At 37.5% G+C, this 22,526-nt stretch overlaps 1 protein-coding gene and 1 pseudogene across 4 annotated transcripts in view; both read left to right on the top strand.

Annotated features, from left to right (window-relative positions):
* Positions 1-22,526, top strand: part of Ctnna3 (catenin alpha 3) — a 1,278,003-nt gene that overhangs the window by 864,076 nt on the left and 391,401 nt on the right. The gene's annotated exons all lie outside the window — the stretch shown is intronic.
* LOC142855228 (U2 spliceosomal RNA) lies at positions 6,082-6,178 on the top strand (annotated as a pseudogene).

Genomic DNA, 22,526 nt, shown 5'->3' with positions numbered 1-22,526 from the left:
CTTAAGACTGCTCAGCTTGATTTTAATTTGTATATCTGTGGTGGTTTGGATGTCCATCATCTTTCCATACAGTGATTTGACCTTTCAATGACTCCTTCAACAAAATGTCTATTCAGGTCTTTCACTTACTTTTAAATTTCTTTTTAAATTTTCATATACATCATTAATATTAGATCCTTACCTGGTGTGATGATTCTAATCACTGCCTTCTATTATATTGTTATTTTTCCCATTTTTTGATTTCTTTCTTATATTGTATAAACAAATAGAACTTGTTGTTTTATCACCAAAAATATTATCAAGGCCAATGTCAAGGAGTGATAATAAATTTTCTTGGTGTGAGCTTTGGCATATTTTATGTTAAGACCACGTAGAGAAAAACATGCTAGCTTTTGGATTCTGTTGAATTGTTGAATTCTGTTGAATTGGTGAGGAGAATTGGACTGAGCATCTCATTGAAGATAATTTTTTGTTGTTATTGCACATAATAGTGATTAGAAAGCAATATTCACAGCACTAACATGCTAAAAATGAACAATGAGAGCAGACTCGGGAATGATTCAGATAAAAGTGGTAATCCAGTCACCTTGTGAATTTTGGCTTGGGGTATGATTATCATATGAAGTACAAGATTCCCACACGTATTAACGGAATGGCTATTTTATAGACAAATACATAGACAATATCACACAAAGTATCTCAGGTGTGAGACTGGGATCCAGTTTTATTCTTATGCCTGTGGATGCTGTTAAAGAGGTTGTCTTCCCCCCAGTTATGTTTTAACAAAATTATAAAAATATGAAATACAATAAAGCATATGAGTATGGCAGTGTGGGCTTCTTTATTTTAAGATAGATTTTATATTTGTGTATGTGTGCATGTCTGTCTGAATATCTACCACATGTGTGCCAGTGCTTCCGGAAGATGGAAGAGAAATTAGATTTGCTCTCACAAGAGTTACTGGTGGTCCTGAGCCACAGGATGTGGGTGCTGGGACAAAACTCAGGGCATCTGGAAGAGTAGCATGGGCTCTTAACTGCCAAGCCCTCTCTCTGGTCCCTTGTGGGTGTATTTCTGGGAGCACTATTCTGTCTTATTGGCCAATATATCTGTTATGGTGACAGCATCATTCTGTTTTGTTTTTGTTTTGCTGTGTCTCTTTAATGTATTTTGTTATCCGTATAGAATATTGAAAACCTATTTTATCCTGCTATTTAGATGAAAGTGTTTGCCAGAAAATATTTCTTCATGGAATTATAATGGTTTTAAGATAATATCAACTTCAAAAAATGATAATTTTACTTGTGTATTTTCTTTCTTTCTCTTTCCTTGCTGATAGCTAAGTCTTCAAGTACTGCATTGAGTGAGAGAAGAGAAAATAGACATCCTCATTTCATTCCTTATTTTAGAGTAAATAGTTCCAGTCTTCCCTTTCTAATATAATGCTGGCTGTTTATTATATGCATAGCCTGTATTATGTTGAGGAATTGTATTAGTTACATTTTGTTTCATGCCGTAGTTCTCATGACCAATTTTACAGTGTGTCATTGAGGGAAGTCAGAGTAGGAACATAAGCAGCAGGTTGAAGCAGAAGCCATGGAAGAACACTGCATGCTAGCTCATTGTCCTGCTCAAGACTAGCTATTCCAGGACCCTCGCCCTTGGAATGGTTCCAGCTACGATGGGATAGGCGGTCCTACATCAATTAACAATCTGAACAATCCCCTACAGATGTGCTCACAGGTCAACTTGATAAAGATAATTTTTCAGTTGAGACTCTTGCTTAGTGATTCTAGGCTGTGTCAAGTAGACAGGTAATGATAGCCACCTGGTTTGTTGCTTCTATTCCTAGTTTCTTCAGGGATATTATTATGAAAGAATATTGAACCCATCAAGGGTCTTTTCTGAACATGTTAAGATCATACAGTGTTTTTGTTCTTTATTTCTGTGCTATAGTGCATGTATTGATTTGTTTATATTGATCTATTCTTACATCATCAAAATACAACAAACTTGATCTTGGGATAGGGTCTTTTCATTGCATAATTTAGATTCAATTTCCAAAGATATTATGATAAATTTTTGTATTTATGGCCATTGGGAAAATTGATGTTTTTGTGTCCTTATATGGTGTTTAAATCATGATAGGAAGAGTTTCTTAGAATGAGATTGGTAGGTTTTCTTGTCTTTCTTTTTTAAGGAGATGTTAGCTATAATATTTCCTCTAAATATATAGTCATCTTTTGTAGTGAATCCCTCTAGTTCTGGAACTTTCTTGTACTGTGGAACATTGCTCTATTAATCTTGCTACTTGTTCTGATCTCTTTAAGTGCTATATCCTCTTGATTTAGCTTGCGTAAGTAACGTAAGTTGAGGAATTTATTCATTTCTTTCAAAATTTACAGATCCTTTGGGATGTAGATTTTTCAAGCATCCTCTAATTATTTTCTGTATTTGATTGATATCTGCAGTAGTGCCCCCTTTTTGCTTTTGATTTTATTAATTTGGCCATCTCCTTTAAATGGTTAGTTGAATGAATGTTCTATCACCTTAGCTTTGTTTTCTGTTTGAGTTTTTATATTTTTTTGATTAAATGTCTACCTGTTAATTTATAGTGAACTTCATCTTATGGGTAATTTTGCCTTGCAGTTTATTCCAGCCTATGTATAGTTATTCTCACTAGTTTGTCTGTATGTCAACTTATATCCTCCATCATGTTACAGTAGCCACCTGATGGTTCACATGACTGGCGCTCTCTCAGTGTAGGCCATTAAATTCGAAAAGTTCAAGAAAATGAGATAGGTATTTCAAATTGGTCCCTCAGTGAACGCAAAGATTGTAAAACAAGTATGAATATTGTTAAAGCCATTGAAATTTAGAGTTTTGGCTTCAGTAAAAACTTACTATTTTATCAAGTACAGTATAGAAGAAGTTAGTTAAAAACCTTACTGATAATTGTTGTAAAACTACTCACTAAAAAGGTAGGACAAAGAAACACAAATATTAAACATTTGTTATGTCTGACAAAACAAGGCTTGGAAAAGGTTTCTGAACATGGGATGGTGAGAGTTATATGCCTCTAAAAGAAAAAATGAAATTTGATCTCTATAGTGTATTGAACAAAATCCCACTTTATTTATAAATTGAAAGTAAAAGATAGGCTGAAGAGATGGCTCAGAGGTTAAGGGCACTGGCTGCTCTTCCCGAGGTTCTGAGTTTAATTCCCAGTAACGACATGGTGACTCACAACCGTCTGTAATGAGATCTGGTGCCCTCTTCTGGCATGTAAGCATACACGCAGGCAGAACACTGCACATAATAAATACATCTTTAAAAAAGAAAAAAAAAACAAAGGAAGACAATAATATGCTTTTATCAGATAGTATAGAATAATATCTTCATGAGTTTTTGATATTAAACATGTGTGTTAGGCAAAAATATACTCAAGGTGAAAAACAAATAGCTACTAAGCTATACAGTATTAGGGAATTTGTCTACAAAAAATATATATCCACAGGTAGTAAATGAAAATATATTTGAAGATAGATAATGTCTGATCTGCAAAACTCTGTAGTTATTAGATACCATACTTAATGTAGGCACAGTCAAACATAAACTGTATATATTTAAATATAGATATATGAAATATACAAATACAGAATCTTAGGGAAAGGGTTTTGGATAAGTGATAGGAATGTGTTTTTCACTAAAGATAAAACCCAAATGTCCAATTAGGCATACAGAAAACTACATAATTTCTGTAGTTATCAGGGCCTCTGAATGAAATAACTCATCTGCTTTCTCTCCTAAATGGCTATGCTTTGAATCTTGAAGTACCCCAAGTTAGTCAAATGTGAAATATAACTTATCTTCTTGTTTGGCTGGCCACATGAACTGTTACAGATATTTTAGGAAAGTTTAAAATTGCATACAACTTATCACGTCACAATTCTGTGCCCATAGGCACAACCTGCAGAAATCCAGGTGCATAGGACAGTGGACACATGTACAATGTGATACAATTAACATCAATTAAAATTAGACTAAAACTAGAAACAACAACATATTTATAATGCTAGGTACTTTATGGTCATGAAATAAGACTTCTGGTGAATAAATGGCTTATAACTATGCAGACCTGCTTGCTCGAATCTCTCAAAACCTATATTTATAACAGAAACTGGGAATATAATTTTTACTTTTGAAAGTTTTAGAAATAGGTGAAACCAAATGATGTTTGAAAGATGCTTCTGCAGTGTCATTGTGTGATCGACATCCTAAATACTTCTCATGAGTCCATGTGTTGAATCTTATAAACAGGGGGTGTGGCTCTGGGAAGGTAGGAGTCTTATGGCCTGGAACCTAGTGGAAGAAGGTTATGTCACAGCGGACATGCTCATAAAGGAGGCCTTGGGACCCTGTTGTACACAGATCTCTGCCTTCAGAGGCTCCCAACCCTAGGGTGTATTTAGCTACCATAGGCCTGCAGCAACAAGACCAAAGGCTAGCAACTGAAACCTGTATAGCCATGAGTGACCTAAACATTTCTGCTTTTCAAATTATCTACACCTGGTAGTTTGTCACAGTAACAGAAAATTGACTCACAGAAGGGCTACAAAACATGGTGGTGTTGCTTTGTTCAATGTGAATGTTGGTTATGAAGACTTTTAAAGTTGTATACTTACAGTTTATCTTAACTATGTAAATTTTAAAACAAGATACTGACAAATCCTCATTCATTGGTAATATTCCTGCATATTTGAGATGCTAAATGTATTTTTTAGATCAGTATGAGCTAGTGCTGTTGTACTATAATGTAATAAATTACATGAAACCCCTTATCATTTATTGTTTGTCACCAGATAATGGCTTATTATATAAATCTTTCCAAAGCAGTGGAAGGACCGTAGAGTACTGTTGGTTTATTTGGCATGTACACACCATATATTGCCTCTTTGGATAAAATTAAGGAAATGTGAAAACATGATTTAATAACATAGTTGATAATATTTTCATAGCTTTCTTCTGAATACTGAAACTTCAGTAGTCTATGGATTTAAAAAGACAAAAAATGAAATAAAACAAAAGATGCATTGGTAGCAAAACTCCATGGTGTCTCACACAAACTGAGTACTGACTTTATTTTTCCAGAGTAGCGGTACACTCATATACTGAAGTTCTGTAATTGAAATGAATAGAATTTTCAAATGCTATTTAACTTGACCCCATGTGGTATTATTAAAAGTAGTGCAAAGGATTCTTGTATTTTAGATAAAACCAAACCCACTTAATAAATTCTTCCTAGTCTTGTTTGAGAGTGATGTCCTCAGTAAATGATGGAAAATGGAAAATGAGACTAAGTTATTCTTCAGCCTCAACAACTTGGAGTTTGCTTGCATTGTCTAGTTATAATGTCTTATGCTTCTGCACATGGGTCTTCCCAAGTATTAGTATATGACAACCTTGAAGTCTCCGGTTAAGTCTGACTGTATCTAAAGAGAAAAGGTTATATCGGTGAATAAATAAGCCCCATTGCGCAAGTACATTTACTGGGAAACTGGCCATCCTGTATAGGTACCGCATTAAAATATTGAATGCCATAGAGAGAATTACAGCTGATGAAACCCTGAGTTACCTTTCTGTATAAGATAAATCATAAAATACCATTAAATCCTTCTGCATTCACTTGTTTCAAAAGCCAAAGCAGTAAATAAAATTAGTGATGGAGCTAGAAAATAAATTGTTCATTCAGCTGAAAAGCAGAAGGAATATTGCTTAGTGTGTGTGTGTGTGTGTGTGTGTGTGCGTGTATGTGTGTGTGCAGTAAGTGAGTGTCCATCCTTCTCAAGAAGAATTAAATAATTCTGAATAATTTAATGATTTTGATAGGTTAGCATATTTTAGCATAATCAAGAGTTTAGTTTTAGTATTCCTTCACAATTTCAATTCAGCCGTGTTAATTGCTGCTCGTAGCTTCTTTCAGAATTACAATGAAGCCTCAGGAGGCACAGAGGTTCCTATGAGAAGGATTTCAGATTAGTTCTTATACAGATTCATGCCCATATATTTATCTGTGTCCCTTTTATTTCTGGGCCTTTAGGCTCAGATCAAGTGTAGTATCTGTTATCAACTATTTGTGTTTCTTAAACCTAAATAACACTTCAAAATAGAAATCTCTAAGATTTCCTTTTTAAGTTTCTCACATGTAGGTAGATATCTCTAAACATAAAAACTTATCACCCAGAAGTTTGAATAGCATTATTATTATTACTATTATTACTTACTTAAAATGCCTTGAATTCCTTTTAATCGTGTATTGTTTTATTGTGTGATTCTTAATAACTGTGTGAAATTTAATTAACTTACTAAATAAACACATAAACAAATTATCTCAAGGAAGGTAGATGAGATGGCTTAACACTGCTCAAGTCTAGTGACCTGTGCTCTATTCCCAGAAGTCACATGCTGGAGAGAATCAACTGCAGATGTTGTCCTCTCTCCTCTACACGTGTGCTATGGCAGGAATGCACACATGGCCATACACATACATCCCTCTCTCATGACCAATTATAAGTAAACAAATAAATAGCATATTTAGCTAAGTTTATGCTTTTGTGTTGAGAATTACTCATAGCTATCCAGAGGTCCACATGACCCATAAATCATGAGTTGGCCTTGCCTGGTAGAACTCTTGGAGAAAGAGTAGAAAGAGATTAATGTGATTCCATTGGTATAAACACAGAGCAATTGGATTCCTTTGTTGTGAGGATAGACCTGCCGGATTCCTTTAGCATCAGTATAGTCTAGGGTATTCCCTCCATCTTGCATGTGGGGAGGTGTGTTCCAAGTCCCTCAGTGGGTGCCTGAAGCTGTGGGTGGTACTGAATACTATATAATAGGTTATTTCCTGAAACATGCATATATATGAAAAGGTTTTATGAATTTAGCAGATGAGAGGTTGACAATAATAATTATAAAATAGAACAATTATAATAAATTATTATCATAGTGTTAATGCATTTTTTAACATTGTGATAAACCCAACAGTATGATTGCCCTTCCATGTTGGAGTCATTATTAAATAACATGAAGCTTACTCATGGTTTCTGAAGCACTCACAACATGATAACGTAAAATACGCTGTTCAGTCGGAAGTGCAGTGCATGGATATACTGGGCCAAAGGATGAGTCATATTGTCATTGGGATGGATGAGACGTCATGACACTGCTCAGAATAGAAATGTATAGGCATTGGTTATTTCTAGAATTTCCCATTCAACATTTTCAGTCTGGTTGAACAAGGTAATTGAAAAAATAAAAGGCAAACTAATGACTGAAGGGGAAGTAGAGATTTGAGAAGAAAACTGCTTGATGCCACATCTGTCTAATAACAGGAATTATATGAGGTAGAATATAAAAAAGTGGGAGGTGAAGGGAGGACTGGGAGGAGTGGAGGGAAGGAAAGCTGTGGTCGGGATGTATTGTAAAAGAGAAGAATAAATTTAAGAAGTGAACGTTGAAAAACGGTGATGGACAGGTGAGCTAGAATGTCAGTTATTACTTCAGTTATTTTAAGAAAGGAAATTCCTGACTAGGTTATCACCGGCCATAAATATTACATGCATACCTGACTTACATCTCTGATTATAAAGTAATGGATGCAGAAACTGCTCTAGTGAGATTAAAGGAAAGAAATAAGTAGGAACAAGGATATATGAGGACCAACTACTTTAAAAGTCAAAGCCTGCTTCAAAGGGAACAATACCTAATTTCACATCATCCTGAGTAGTCTCTAGAAGTTAAACGTGGTCATATTCATTCACACACTAGAGTTTAGAGTGCTCTCCCTGTAGAGCCAGCCACTACCCAGACATACATCTGCTCTTGAATTCCAGATAACATTAGTCAGTTTGCTCTGTACATCCTTAAGGTACAAGAACCCTTATAGCCCTTGCTACCCATGCTTGGTGCAGTACTCAGAATCGTGAATTAGCTGCACTTTGTTTTGGCATTTCTGGCTATCTCTTACACCTTTCATTGTGGGACTCATCCCAGGAACTGTGTTTTATTTTTATTTCATGTTCATTTTCCTCTGTAGAAAGCACAAGACACATGTACCTTCTTTTCCTTTGTAGGGGAGGGGTCTTTTCATCTCAAATCAGTCTCTGGTGCTCACAAAGAATATGTGACTTATGCAAGTTGGTACTACACCATAAACAAGAACAAAAGCACACTTTAAATCTCAGATAGAATAAACACCCTGCATTTCAAGTGTGAACCTTAGGGTCTTATCACCCAGCCACACATTTTGATGTTTTTTTTTTTTTTTTAAAAACAGCATACAGTAAAATTCATTCAAAAATTAAATGCAAACTTAATGTTATTTGCACAGGTGACTGCACCTTTAAATACTATGATGTGGTTTGAATGAGAATGACCCCCATAAGCTTAGTTATCAGGTATTGGATCTGTTCTGAAAGCATCAAAATATGTAGCCTTATTGTTGGAATAGGTGTGGCCTTTTAGGAAATAGTGTGTAACTATGGGCAGACTTTGAGGTTTCAAAAGACGGTGCAAGGACCAGAATAATCTCAATCTCTCTCTCTCTCTCTCTCTCTCTCTCTCTCTCTCTCTCTCTCTCTCTCTCTCTCTCTCTCTCTCTCTCCCTCTCTCTCTCTCCTTGTCTGTCTGTGTATTTGGGTGTAAGCCCCTCAGGTCCATGCTTGCCTGCATGCCACCATACCTCCTGACATGATGCTCATTAACAAACTCTCTGAAACACGAAACAAGCCCCAAGCTAAGTGCTTTTTTTTTTGTAGGAGATACCTTGGTCATGGTGTCTCTCCACAGCAATAGAACGGCAACTAAGGCATACACCATGCAGATATGCTTCCTTCCCAAGTAGGACACACATCCTAGTTCCGTGATCTTGACTTACTTCTATGTGCAGCCAGGATTTAGAGGGTGAAACGAAAAATATTTTAGTTTGTTCAGTGAGTGTGGTTCCTTTTCTTGGTGCTAACAAGTAGAAAATGATTATCCCTTAACTTTGAGTTAATTGGAAAGGAAACATTGATCAGCATCATCCAGGAGCTACTCCAGATATACTAAGTAATTCTATTCCACAAGATTAAATATTTAATGTATCCCCGCACAAACTGGGAACTTGTAAATATGTAGCTCTAGTTTAATAGGACCAGGCTGAGAGTTGAGAGATTTATATATCTGGATGTCCCAGATATATAAGCTGCTGATAGAGACACTTAGAGAATCAGAGGTTTGGACACATTTGCGCATTACCATTGCGGTAACAAGAGAGATAAAATCCATCCTACTTTAAAGTTTAGCATTATTTGAACACATATTCTGCAGCGTAGGTAAATAGAAATGAATGTGCAAATTAATAAAACAGAAGTCAAGAGATTATACAATAATAGATTATGGAAATCTTACAAAATACTGTAATGAAAGCCAGTTGAAGCTGGTATATGAAATGCGTCTAACGTGTTCCTTTAGAGCTAAACTCATATAAAGATAAGATTTGTTTACAGTAGCTGTTCTGAACCTTTCTAGTGTTGTGACCCTTTAACACTGTTCCTTATGTTGTGGTGACCCCAACCATAAATTTATTTCATTGCTACTTCATAAGTATAATTTTATGATTTTGTGAATTGTAATGTAAATATGTGATCTGCAGGATATCTGATATTCAACCCATAAAGGGGTAATAACCCACAGGCTGAGAACAGTTGCTTTACAGCGAGATGGAATTATGAGGGACAGCATTGATCTTTGCTCTGCAGAAGCTCCTGTCAGCACAACAAAGTCCCCAGTCTCCTCATGGTTCCAGTGGTTGATCTATCCAACACTATACACAAGTGAACTTTTGATAATTATTTAAATGGCTAAATGGCGTGTCGGTGAAACCCCAGAAGCCTGCTCTGGCTACCCTCGGGCTGAGATGTCAGGACAGGGAGATCTATGGTTATGTTGGTTGCAGCAGTGCTGTGTCTTAAAAATGTGCCTCAAGGGACGGTTCAAGTTCAAAATTCCATGCCCAAGGTCACTAAATATACCAGTTCCAGACCCTTTAGGTTCAGCAGGACCTGTGGCAACATCTGTTCACTAGCAACCTGCGCTATACAAAGCTCAGTGAAGTCAGCTGCTCTCATGTTTTAGGCCCGTCCCCCAAGGAGGCTAGTACAAAGGGTTCAGCTGAGTTTTAGACAAAAATGTTCTTATTTTCAAGCTGTCTACTCCTTTTGATTGCTATATATGAATACAAAAGAAAAGGACAACAAAAAGTACTGTTGCTGAAGCTGGATATTTGGAGGCCATGCTCCATAGGTGTGTTTCTGCACTATGAACAGACCGTGAGAAAGGGTGCTGTCTGAAATCAGGGGATACCTGTGAACTCAGGAAGGACTGTAGCATTTCTTTTCACTTCTCAGTGCAGGTTGGACTCTTGAAGAAAGAGCTTAGCATTGCTGTGGTTCATTGCAATTTTTTCTGAGTATATTAATGCCTTATACTAATTGGGCATGGTACCCATTGTCTGTAATCAAAGGGTCTGAGGTAAGGAGATGCTCATGAGTTATACAGAGCATAACCGTCTCCATAAAACCTACCACAACACATACACATGCATGCACACACACATACACAAATAATAATAATAATAATAATAATAATAATAATAACTCCTTAAAAATCCTGACTTGAGTGAATCATGGTATACAGTGTTTCATGAACTTGGTGACCTGCCTCATCCTTCATCTGAGATCCTGGGTACTGAATGTGAGTGAACCCCACGGGCCCTGACAGAGGTGTCTTGCTTTTGTGACCAAGCACAACCTCTCTCTTTCTAGCAGTTGTTCAAGGTTTGTTTCTGTCATTTAAGTAAATTATCAGTTTTGCTTCGGAGCTGATTGCTATGCTTCCTGCTAGGCAGCAAGCTTGTTTTATAAGCATTTTTTGCAAACCAAGAAAACTATTCAAGTTATTTGGAAAATGAAAACATTTTCTACAAAAGAAAAATATGTCATCTACGACTAGATGAGCCACTGATGGCATTGCTTTTTATGTGAGTCTCAGTAAAAACTGTGTTTAACATAAAATGCTTAGCTCTAATGTTTCTGCATTTTGTTTCACAACTGACCCTCAAGAGTGAACATATTATTCTCTGTGTACAAATGGGATACAATGAAGGCAGAGCGAAGTTTATAGCAATAAATGCCTGCATGAAAATTTGGAGGATATAAGCCAGGCAATGTGGCATATCCCTGCACTTCTAAGACTTGTGAGCTGCCACAGGAGGATCGCCATAAGTTTACATCCTTCCTGGGTTAGGAAATGAGTTTGGGTCCATCATGGACTACATGGATAGACAGTTTTTTTTCAAATAAATAAAACCAAAACAACATGTTTAGAGTAAATTAAGTTTCTTCTTTTACACTCAGCTAACAGGAGAGAGGGAACGGGAGGAAAAGAAAGAGAACATAAATACATAATTCAATGTGACCTTCAACATAGAATGTCTACTAAATATGTTCATTTTGAATTGCAAATAAACCCCTTTATAGTCTTTTTTTTGATTATTATGTGTCCATCAAATTCCTATTGTGGCCTTTCACTAAAACACCTACGTAGATGACACTAAATCTATTTCCTGAATTTCTATTTGTCCCTGCCTAATCCCAGTCATCACCAGTATTTTATCCCGTGGTCATGATCTTCTTATTGGGATTCTTACTATCTTTTGGTCATTTAATTTTGGATATCTTCTTAACTACTGGCACCCTCCCTGCCCTCTTTATTTCTGTCTTCTCCCACCTTTCAGCTCCTGGAACTCTGTATATACCCGGATTCTAACGAGACCCTGTAGCTGTCCATGTTGATAATTCTAAAGATAACTTTTCCTGTACATGGAATTTGTGTCTGGAATCTCTGCATTTCCAAACTGTTTTGCTGCAATGTCCTGCCTAACTTCCCTCCTATAGTTTTTTTTTCATGAAAATCGTATGTTCTGTGCTATTTCCACCCCTTTGGTCATCAGCTGGGGTATTCAAGCTGGGCACTGGAAAACTGTCCGTGACTTTGTCACAGTTCCTACCACTCAGATTCAATTGGTCAACATTCTGTAGATGATACAAGTTAATCATTCATCACCTCTTGCAGCTGTAGCCTTAGTTCACTACGGATAAAGACAGACCATTTCCTCATGACCCCTTCGACAAGGGTTGCAAACGAGACTTGAAAATTGAATGAAGCTATAGTGTCTGTTAAAAACAGCCAACATGAAAATGACAGCTGGCCTGCATTTTGAAGAGGTTGTAGTTTGAGGCTCAGTTCCTCCTAATAGATCTTTTAAAGTGACACTGGCTTTTCCAATAGTCTTTGTTTGGTGCTAAACCTGCTGTCAGTTTGCTATCTGTGTTTCTCTAGAGAGAATTCCATTCTGTCCCTGCTCCTAACCTTGATAGTCCTACTCCCAAGAAAGATTCCTGGATACTATAGACTAGAGCACTGAGTTCAGGGCAGTGATTACAGAGACAGAGCCTTGCCATCTTTTCCACCAGACAATATGAGGCACTTTGCATTAAAGTACCTGTCTGACTCATATAAGAGGACATACTTCACAGTGTGCAGTATTGATCATGTCTGTGTGATGTAGATTTCGTCTCAGGATCCCTTAAGTCATTGGAAATCTATTCCTATTCTCTTAAGGCCCATGCTCAAAAAGTGACTCCTGAACCTAGGCAGTTGTTCGTAAGCACCTAGTGATTACAGTAAGCTGTACATCACCGAGGTACTTAGCACTTATCACTGAATACTCTTCAGCCTTTTGATTGTCCTTGTTCCAGGGAAGAAAATAAACACTGAGAACCCGTGCAATCTGTTTTGACCAAGATGAATCTGATGAATAATTTTATCACTGATGAATAATTTTAAATGGTTGTGGTTACCTTTGTTTGTTGGGGAAATGCTTACTTTTCCTTTTATTCCCAGAAGGAAAGAGCAAGTCCCTTCAAAACTGAACTTTTTTGTAAGTGTGTGTATGTGTGTGTGGTGTGTGTGTGTGCGCGCGCGTGCGCACGTGCATTTGAATAGATTTGTTTGTGGGTCTAGGATAAATCTCAGGTGCCATTCCTTAGGTGCAGCTCCCTTGTAGTTTGAGGCAAAATCTTTCATTGGGAACTAGGGTTCAGAACTTAGTCTAGATTTGCTGGCAAGTGAGTCTCAGGGATCCTTCTATCCCTGTCTATCTCTTTCTTCCCAGTGCTTATATTATAAGCATACATTATTGGCATGGTCTTTTACATTGATGTTGGGAATCAAATTCAGATCTTCATCCTTATATAGCAATCACTTTACTAACTGACCATCCCTCCAGCCCTATAAGAGTTTTATATTTATTTTTTTAATACCTTCATGTCATAGAGTTTGTTTCCCCTTTCAAATTGCAGTCCCTTTGCTTTGCTATTCACTTGATTTAATTTAGAAAATTACTATAAATTACAAATAATATAGCCTAGTAAAATTTTATATCATGGATATATTTCTATGTATGATTATAAAAAAGATTAGGCTCAAAATAAATCACTTCAATCCCTAGGGATAAATCCTGGTCCCACTGCCAGTGTCCCCACAGACTGCCCCAGCCACACAACTGTCACCCACATTCAGGGGGCCTTGTTTGGTCCTACGCAGGTTTTTCTACTGTCAGTCCAGAGTCCGTGAGCTCCCACTAGCTCAGGTCAGCTGTCTCTGTGTGTTTCCCCATCATGGTCTTGACCCCTTTGTTCATATTACTGCTCTTCCCTCTCTTCAACTGGACTACAGAGCTCCGCCCAGTGCTTGGTTGTGGGTCTCTATGGTCAGTTGCTGGATGAAGGTTCTATGACAGCAATTAAGATAGTCATCAATCTGATCACAGAGGAAGTTCAGTCAGGCATCCTCTCCACTATTGCTTCTGATCTTAGCTGGGGTCATCCTGTGGATTCCTGGGAATTTCCCAAGTTCCAGGTTTCTTGCTAGCATAATAATGGCTCCTTCGATCAAGATATTCCTTTCTCTCCCTATCTCTAGTGCTTGAACTGACATTTTTGCAACCTATTCTCTTGCTCAGCCTGGATATGGGGGGAGGGACTTGGTCCTGCCTCAAAGTGATGTGCCAGACTTTGTTGACTCCCCATGGGAAGTCTCACCCTTTCTAGGGAGTTGATGGTGGGTGGAGAGGAGGGAAGGTTGTGGGGGTAGGAGGAGAGGAAGTGGGAACTGGGAATGGTATATAAAATGAAAAAAGATTGGTATTTTTTTTAAAAAAATAAAAGAATAGACAATTATGTAAACAAAAAAGATTACATTTACTAAATTATTGAATTTCTAATCTGAGAATAACAACAGTGTTCCATTATAGAATATGTTTTACTTATGTAGCTCTCTCTGTCTCTGTCTCTCTCTCTGTCTCTCTCTCTGTCTCTCTCTCTCTCACACACACACACACACACATAATTTCTATGAATACTAGCTACAAAAGTGTCATTAATAGTCCAGCATAAGGGGCACACCTGGTAATGCTTATTTTATTGTTATTCTTCCATCCATAGCTTTCACTTTTCTCAGGGCTGTTTGAGAAGATAAGAGGGATCTCTGGCTGCTGTGGTAAAATCTCAATAGTGTTTCTGCATAGGCATTTTACTTACATTCTCTCTTATTGTCTTTTTCTGATCCCTAGCTAACAAAAACAAGTTACTAAAATCTCGATCTAGCAAAATATCCAGATTGTGAGCATAGCAGTGTCATGAGAGAAATGATCACTTCACATTCCTATTCCTTTAAGACAAACCTCACCTCAATAGGATGAAGTGGGCTGTCTAAATGGGGCAAGCCCTCTGACTAGGAAGAGGTCCTTCAGCTTGGAATAACTACTGGAGGAAGAGCTGGGTTTGAAGATTTGGTGAACCTCCTCTCCATCACAGATCGTATTTGGCATTAGCCCTATTTTTCCTCTGTGTGTCCAGTGTTTAGTAACAAATAAAATGATGCTGGTGTATTGCCCCCAGCTATAGTACTAGTAGAAGAGCTTCTTGCAAGGCTAAACTCGATCACTTGGTAAAGCTTTCATGTATTTTTTGTATGCCTGAATCTATAGGAACCTATGCATGTCATGGGTGACTAAAGATGAAGGGTCTCCTTGTCCACATACCTTGAGGAAATTACACGGAGACATTAACATTCCTCTTTTTTTTTAAACAGTGGGAAACAAGGACCATGCTTGAATGCTTGAGTCAGATGTTCCCTTGAATGCACAGTGAGACTCAAAAGGAAGGGGCATTGTTTCATGAAAGTACATAATGAAAGAAGCTGACCTAGATTTTATAAAATCACCCTGAGGAAATGATGCTTAAAGTGAGCTCTGGGGAAGAATTGGACACAAAGGGAACAGCAGAAATGAATGCCCTAGGCAAAAAAAAGAAAGAACAAAATAGGAGGAAGTGAATGAGACTGAGGGGGGATAACACTAGAGGCATAAGCACCCAAATGTGTAACGGCTTTAGACTAAGTCACATGCCCCGGATTTTATACTACAGGAGATGGAGGTCCTACAAGAGCACAGATTCTGAGAGAGTTGACTATGTAGAGCAACTAGAAGCTGGGCTTAAGCTACCTTAATTGTCCCAAGAAGAGTAAGCGTGGGGCTATATTAATGAAGAAAAGAAGCCATAATATAAGGTCAAGAACATTACATCAAAGACCTTGTTTCTAGGGAGTGAAAAAAGAGGAGAGAAAGTCAGAGGAACAAAGAGGAGGGACAAGAAAAGAGGAAAGGAAGAGGAGATGGGGGAAGTGGAATGGAAATGAGAAGTGGGGAGAATGAAGCCGAGATGGGGGAGGGAGGGAGAGAGATCATCCTATTCCAACTCAATTTATATTTATATAATATTATACTATATATCTAGCGTGCCTTTCCTCACAGGGATCTATTGCTTATATAATTTAGGTTTTATATACTCTTCTTTAATACTCATATAATTTTCTTCCTTACATGCATGAAAATATCTTATGGGTTTCTGTGTCTTTTATTTTCTTCCTTCCTTTTTATCTTGGAAGAATTGTATATGCAAAGGGAATACCTATTAACAGTGAATAAAGTTAAATTCCTTCAATAAGTTAATTTAGTTTAACTCATTTTAGGGCTAAAACTGGAGCTGTATCTTCAGAAATTCTAGATCTTTGAAGAAAAAAAATCATCTAATCCCCAACATTTATTTTTTTCTTTTAACTTTGACAGGCTTTTACTTATTTTTTTTTAAAAAAAGGCATTTTGGCAATGGGTGAATAGCTTAGATTTTTCCCTTTGTACCTCTATAAGACTAGATAGTAGATTAAAAAGAAAACTTTATAGATGTTTCTGGAATAAAATTCATTTAAAACAAAAGTGGTTTTGGCAAAGATAAAAAATTCATTTTTAAAAATCCCCTACTTGGACTCAAATGATTTGGAAAATTCTAAAACTTTATTTTATTTAAAGTCAGCTCCATTTCTCAGTGGGTGGGTGCACCCCTCGTGGTCCCCACTTCTTTGCTCATGTTCTCTCTCCTTCTGCTCCTCATTGGGACCTTGGGAGCTCAGTCCAATGCTCCAGTGTGGGTCTCTGTCTCTATCTCCATCCATCACCAGATGAAGGTTCTATGGTGATATGCAAGATATTCGTCAGTATTGCCATAGGCTAGGGTTATTTCAGGTTCCCTATCCTCAGCTGCCCAAGGAACTAACTGGGGACATAGCCTTGGGCTCCTGGGAGCCACTCTAGGTTCAAGTCTCTTGCCAACCCTAAGGTGGCTCCCTTAACTAAGAATTGTGCTTCTGTGCTCCCCTATCCAACCTTCCTTTATCCCAATCATCCTTTTCCCCAAGTTTCCCCCATCCTCCCCTTCTCCCTTTTCTCTCCCCATCTCCCCTTACCCCAATCCCACCCCACCCCCATGATTCCAATTTTCTCCCCGGCAATTTTGTCTACTTCCCATAGCCAAGAGGATAACTATATGTTTTCCTTGGGTTCACCTTCTTACTTAGCTTCTTTAGGTTCACCAATTGTAGACTCTGTGACCCTTATTTATGGCTAGAAACCAATTATGAGTGAGTACATCCCATGTTCATCTTTTTGGGTTTGGGTTATCTCACTCAGTATAGTGTTTTCTATTTCCATCCATTTGCATGCAAAATTCAAGAAGTCATTGTTTTTTACCGCAGCGTAGTACTCTAATATGTATATATTCCATACTTTCTTCATCCATTCTTCCATTGAAATCCTCTAATTGTCAATTTACTGAATAATGGATTATAATGGATTAAAATCAGTCTGTTGTCTGTGTGTTTTTAATTATGAAACTGATATATGATCTTCAGTGTCTTACCCTAGAACATCCATTACTTCTTGCAGATATCTTTGCCTGAGGAAGTCAGTCTTGTTAGTTTTACTTTAGATAATTTTTCTTAAACATACATACATTTACCTAAAGAACATTTTTCTAACTGGGCTGTCAGAGTGATTGTTGAGCTTACATTTTTTGTCAGTTTTTTTTTTGTATTTGTATATTTCTGTAAATAGGATTCATTTAAATTCTCAAGGTATTCTTGTATTTTTTTTTGCACAATTTGTGCCCATAGATGTTCACAAAGTAGTTAGATTATGAGTCATTTTACATAACTAACCTAATTTAATTTTGCCAAGAAAACTACAAAAATAGCATTCTAAAAGTGATTTATTTATTTGTGTTTTATATGTGTGTTTTCCTGCACGTACATATGTTCATCATATGTGTGCCTGGTACCTGCAGTGTATGGGAGTGAGGACACTGGTTCTCTTGAGCTAGAGTTACTGACAGCTATGAGCTGCCCTGTGTGTGCTGGCAGCCAATCTTCGGTCCTCTGGAAGAACAGTAAGAGCTATTAATTGCTACGCCAGCTCCTTAACCACATATGTAACACATATTTTAATGACCCTTACAAATTAGGTCATTACACTACACACAGAGGGATCTTGGATCTCTAAATGAGATATCTCCATCAAATTCCTCCCCTCAGAGCTCAGGGAACCCCAGCAAAGAGGAGGTAGGAGGGATATGAAAGACAGACAGAATGAACGACACCAGGTGAACAAGACCCTGTAAATTCCCTGAGCAATGCCCATGTGCACTAACGGAGAATGAAGCAGCAAGCACAGGGCCAGCATGGTTCTGCACTAGGACCTCTGCGTATGTATTATAGGTTTCCCTTTTAGTGTTTTTGTGGGAGTCCTGAGGCTATGAATGGGTGGCTCTCTGATTCTTATGCCTTCTCTTGGGCTCTTTTCCTTTTGTTGGTTTGTCTTGCCCCAACGTTGGTATGATGGTTTCTATTTTATCTCTATATTTTTTATTTTATGATGTTTTTATTGTTAAAAAGGAATAGAAAATAGAAAACCTAAAACCTCAAAACAGAACAAAACCCAAAACAGTAACTATGTCATTAAAGTACATAGGGTAACAACTTACCTACAGCCACACAGAAGTGATAGTTAATGGAGGTGAGTCAAAATGAAGGCTGTCACTCAAAATTCCATTCCGTTCGTCTTATCCTACTCCTTAGTAATTCTGTATAACACCCAATAATTCATTTAATAGTTTTTCCTTTGTTCATTCATTTGATTTATTAATTTGCCTAATTTTAGAGTTTCCTTTAATGGCAGGAAGACATCTTGATTTTGATGGGCACAGTGATGACTATTTACATATTTTAAAGGTCATTAATTTCCCCATTTGTTACATTTTCTGTGATTCAACCTGCCCGAGGGCATTGCTTTCCTTTTTGCGGACTGATTATGAAGTATAAAAACTTACCCTGATATGTAATTTTACAGAAAGCCACATTTCTCCAGAATCAGTCTTTGCCAGTTGTCCTATAAACAATTTTACCCTAGGGTATTATATTTCCATGTCTTCCGTGTACTCAAAGGCAGGGTAAGCCTAGTGAGACGATTTGGTGTGAACAATCCGATAAGCAGGATTACCTGCGCATGAGAAAGCAGATTACAAGGTTGAGAGGCCAACGTAGAGCGCTTTGTCATTAATGATCTGTGGAATTGACAGGTGAGAACTCCTCCCCACAGTCAGCTCCTGTGCAGGAGAGATCCTCTCATCGTCTGACAGAGAGCTATGATGAGAGACAGCCATGGTGACGGACATTGCATGCCCTCATTCCGAATGTTAGGGCAATTTCCAGAAACAAAGTGCAATGCAGAAGACAAAATAGAAGTCTTTTCCAAACTGAAAGGTGTGTGTAAAAAACAGTATTAACATTGAGAAACTTATTAAGTGACCAATGTATGAGAACAGGACTGGGACCTGATCTAATGACATTGTTACGGTTGCTGTAATTCTAAACTCACTAGACCAGGGCCAAGTCAAGCACAAGCTAAACCAATCGGCTCATATGCAAGCTCCGGTGCAAGTTATTTTTAATTTCCTCTACACGCCGTGACACTGCAGCAAACAGACCTCGTGGTACATAACTCATTATTTTAATTCTCAAAATGGTCTCCTTATATTAACTAAAAATTTAAGGTGATTTGTATCAAAGCCAGTATCAAAACATATTTGAGGAAAAATTAAATTGCATGGATTTATTTCAACTCTCATAGTCATTGTCTTACAGATATTTTTCAGGAGGTGGGGCTAAGTCAGCTGTTCATAGTCGATACAGTGTTCGTGTTAGAAGGAAGGGCTTTTAGGGGGATCCGTGTGTTTGAGCTCACTGCTCCCTCATCCCAAGTCAGCATAGCTCTACCCTCTACGAAAGCAAGTTCTGAAATAGCTATTGTGATTTTGTGCACTAAGTCATTCGGAGGCAAAATGAAATTCTAAGTTAAACCCCTTATATAACATTGCACAGATATCGGCTCGTGTCTGCATTGCCTTAACTGTTAACAAGGGATAATGGCCGTCTTCTTTAGATGAAGCGTGCCCATGCAGATGAAGAACCTTGAGAACAAGCCTGGCCCAGGCAGTCCTTTAATATGCTCTTTTGTCAGAAGTCCACTAGTTGTCTGTTTGCAACGATATTCCTTTTTCTCTGAACCTTTTCAGCATGCGTGCCTGCGTGTGTGTGTGTGTGTGCGTGTGTGTGTGTGTCCTAGCATGCCATAGTGAACATGAGGAGGTCAAAGGAGGACTTGTGGGAGTCAGTTTTGCTCTTCCGCATTATATGTGACAGGGAATAAATTCCGGTCTTCAGGTTTGAATGCAAGCACTTCAACCCACTGAGTATCTCATCACCTAAACTGCACCATTATTCTTAAGGAATAAGATTTATTTTTGTTTCTGTAGAAAAGCTTTTGCTAAACAAAAGAGAGGCTTGTGGTGGGGAGAGGACATCATCTGTGCAAAGGTGAGATATTGCAGAGCATCAAATCTCTCTCCTTATCTAGTGCTCTTTTCAGGTATACAAAAATCACCATCTTGCCATCAAGGCATGGTTCAATAAATCATTGTAGTGGTTGCTTATCTATACTTGCTCTAATATTTCACAGGGCATGGTGAATTCATGAAAATTACAGTGATCATAACAGACCAGACTGTGTGCAGAGCCTTGGTTCTAGAGAACTTTTAGATCTTCTTTAAGAAAAGCTCTATATTTTGTGTATAAAAGTAGCTAATTACAAAGTACAGAAAAGGATATGATATATAGAGATTACCTGTTGACTCTAAAACATCTTTCTTTCCCTCCATCCCTTTAATTTTTTTCCTCCTTCCCTCTCTTCTATCCTTTATGTCTTCCTCACATTCCTCATTCTTTCTTCCATTCTCCCATTTCTTTCGTCCTCCTGATTCTTTCTTTCCCTTCCTCCATTCCATACAACATCTATCAACTCTGGTTGACAGCATGCATCACCTCTAATAAGAGGTGATATTTTACACCATAATATTACTTTTTATAGGAAAGTTAGGAAGACTTGTCCATTATTTTGCACCACACATAGAATTAGAAGAGATGTTGTTCCACTTCTGTTAGCATCACTAGTGTTAAAATGAGTAGCCCATTGGAAAAAGACTGTGAACTACCTGAAATTTACCAACTACCAATAATCATACACAGACGAGGTCTTTGGATCAACCCCCCACTTTGGTGGATCATAAAATACTCATATTTTCTAGGACAGATGACCACAGGAGCATGTTTTCTGGCTTTCCCCAGGTTCCCTGAATGGGCAGCAACAAAGGAGAAGCCCTGATGTTCATGTTTCTGATGCACGCACATGGAGGGAAACAAATAAAACCCACGATACTCAAGGAAACTGAATGTAGGACACAAGAAAAATGATCTTTGGTGGACAGTTATAATAGCAAAATGTGACCCACATGTGGAAAAATGGGAAAACGTAAACATTCCCAATGGAATATAAAATGCTGCAGCCCTGAGAAGAAAACAGTGTTTGCACCCCACATAAAGTTGTGTTTAAAATTACCATAAAATCCAGTGATGCTACTTCTTGGTATACACCTCACATCACTGAAAAACTTAGGTGTGGATAGATACAGATGCTGTGTTAATAGCATTTGTTCATTAGAGTGAAAAGAAGAACCATCAGCAGAGAGGAGGATAGGCATATATAGGGGACTCTTATTTAGAATTTAAAAGGAATAATTTTTCATGCATTCTAGGACACACGGGAAGTTGGGAAACTTTATGTAGATGAAATGCACCTGACACAAATGAGAAATATTATATAGTTGCACATTTAGTAGACGGTTCTAGGTGCTGGGAAGATGAGGAAGAGGCAGTCATCTCTTAAAGCAGATCTAATTCCTATTAGAGATGATTATCCAAGTCTAGAGTTAGACTTGACAAAACCCTCACCAAAATTTTTTTAATGTCATGAAATTACTATTTATAGATAGCAAAAATATGAATTTGATATTTTAATCATATACATACATATGATTATATGTGCACCAATTTTTATTTAAATCAAGTAATGTAATGTTTCCTTTAGTAAATCTAGTTGCAAGGATTGGCAACATTAATGACACCATAAATTTATATATTATGAACTATATTGAGAGAATGAACTCTATCTAGGTTAGAGATGACTTTGCTGTGATTACAGGGTCATTGGAAGTGGTGATGCTTGCATCTTTTATATTTTGATATAAACATTAAATAATCTAATTATTGTCAAGTGCTTAGAATAGTGCCTGCAACAAGTATGGGCTTTGACAGTTAACATTTGACGTGATCACAATCATCATCATCACCATTAAAAACAACAGCAGTGTTGTCATCATGATGTGAATTTTCAGTGGAACTTTGTCCCTAAATTGGATGCTCTCAAAACCAACCAACACCCAGTTATTTTTCTTTCTTTCTTTCTTTCTTTCTTTCTTTCTTTCTTTCTTTCTTTCTTTCTTTCTTTCTTTCTTTCTTTCTCTCTCTCTCTCTCTCTCTCTCTCTCTCTCTCTCTCTCTCTCTCTCTCTCTCTCTCT

This window comes from Microtus pennsylvanicus, chromosome 7, assembly GCF_037038515.1.
Source record: "Microtus pennsylvanicus isolate mMicPen1 chromosome 7, mMicPen1.hap1, whole genome shotgun sequence".
Classification (NCBI taxonomy): Eukaryota; Metazoa; Chordata; class Mammalia; order Rodentia; family Cricetidae; genus Microtus; species Microtus pennsylvanicus.
Note: the sequence above shows the minus strand (reverse complement) of the source record. Positions and strands in the feature narration are given on the sequence as shown.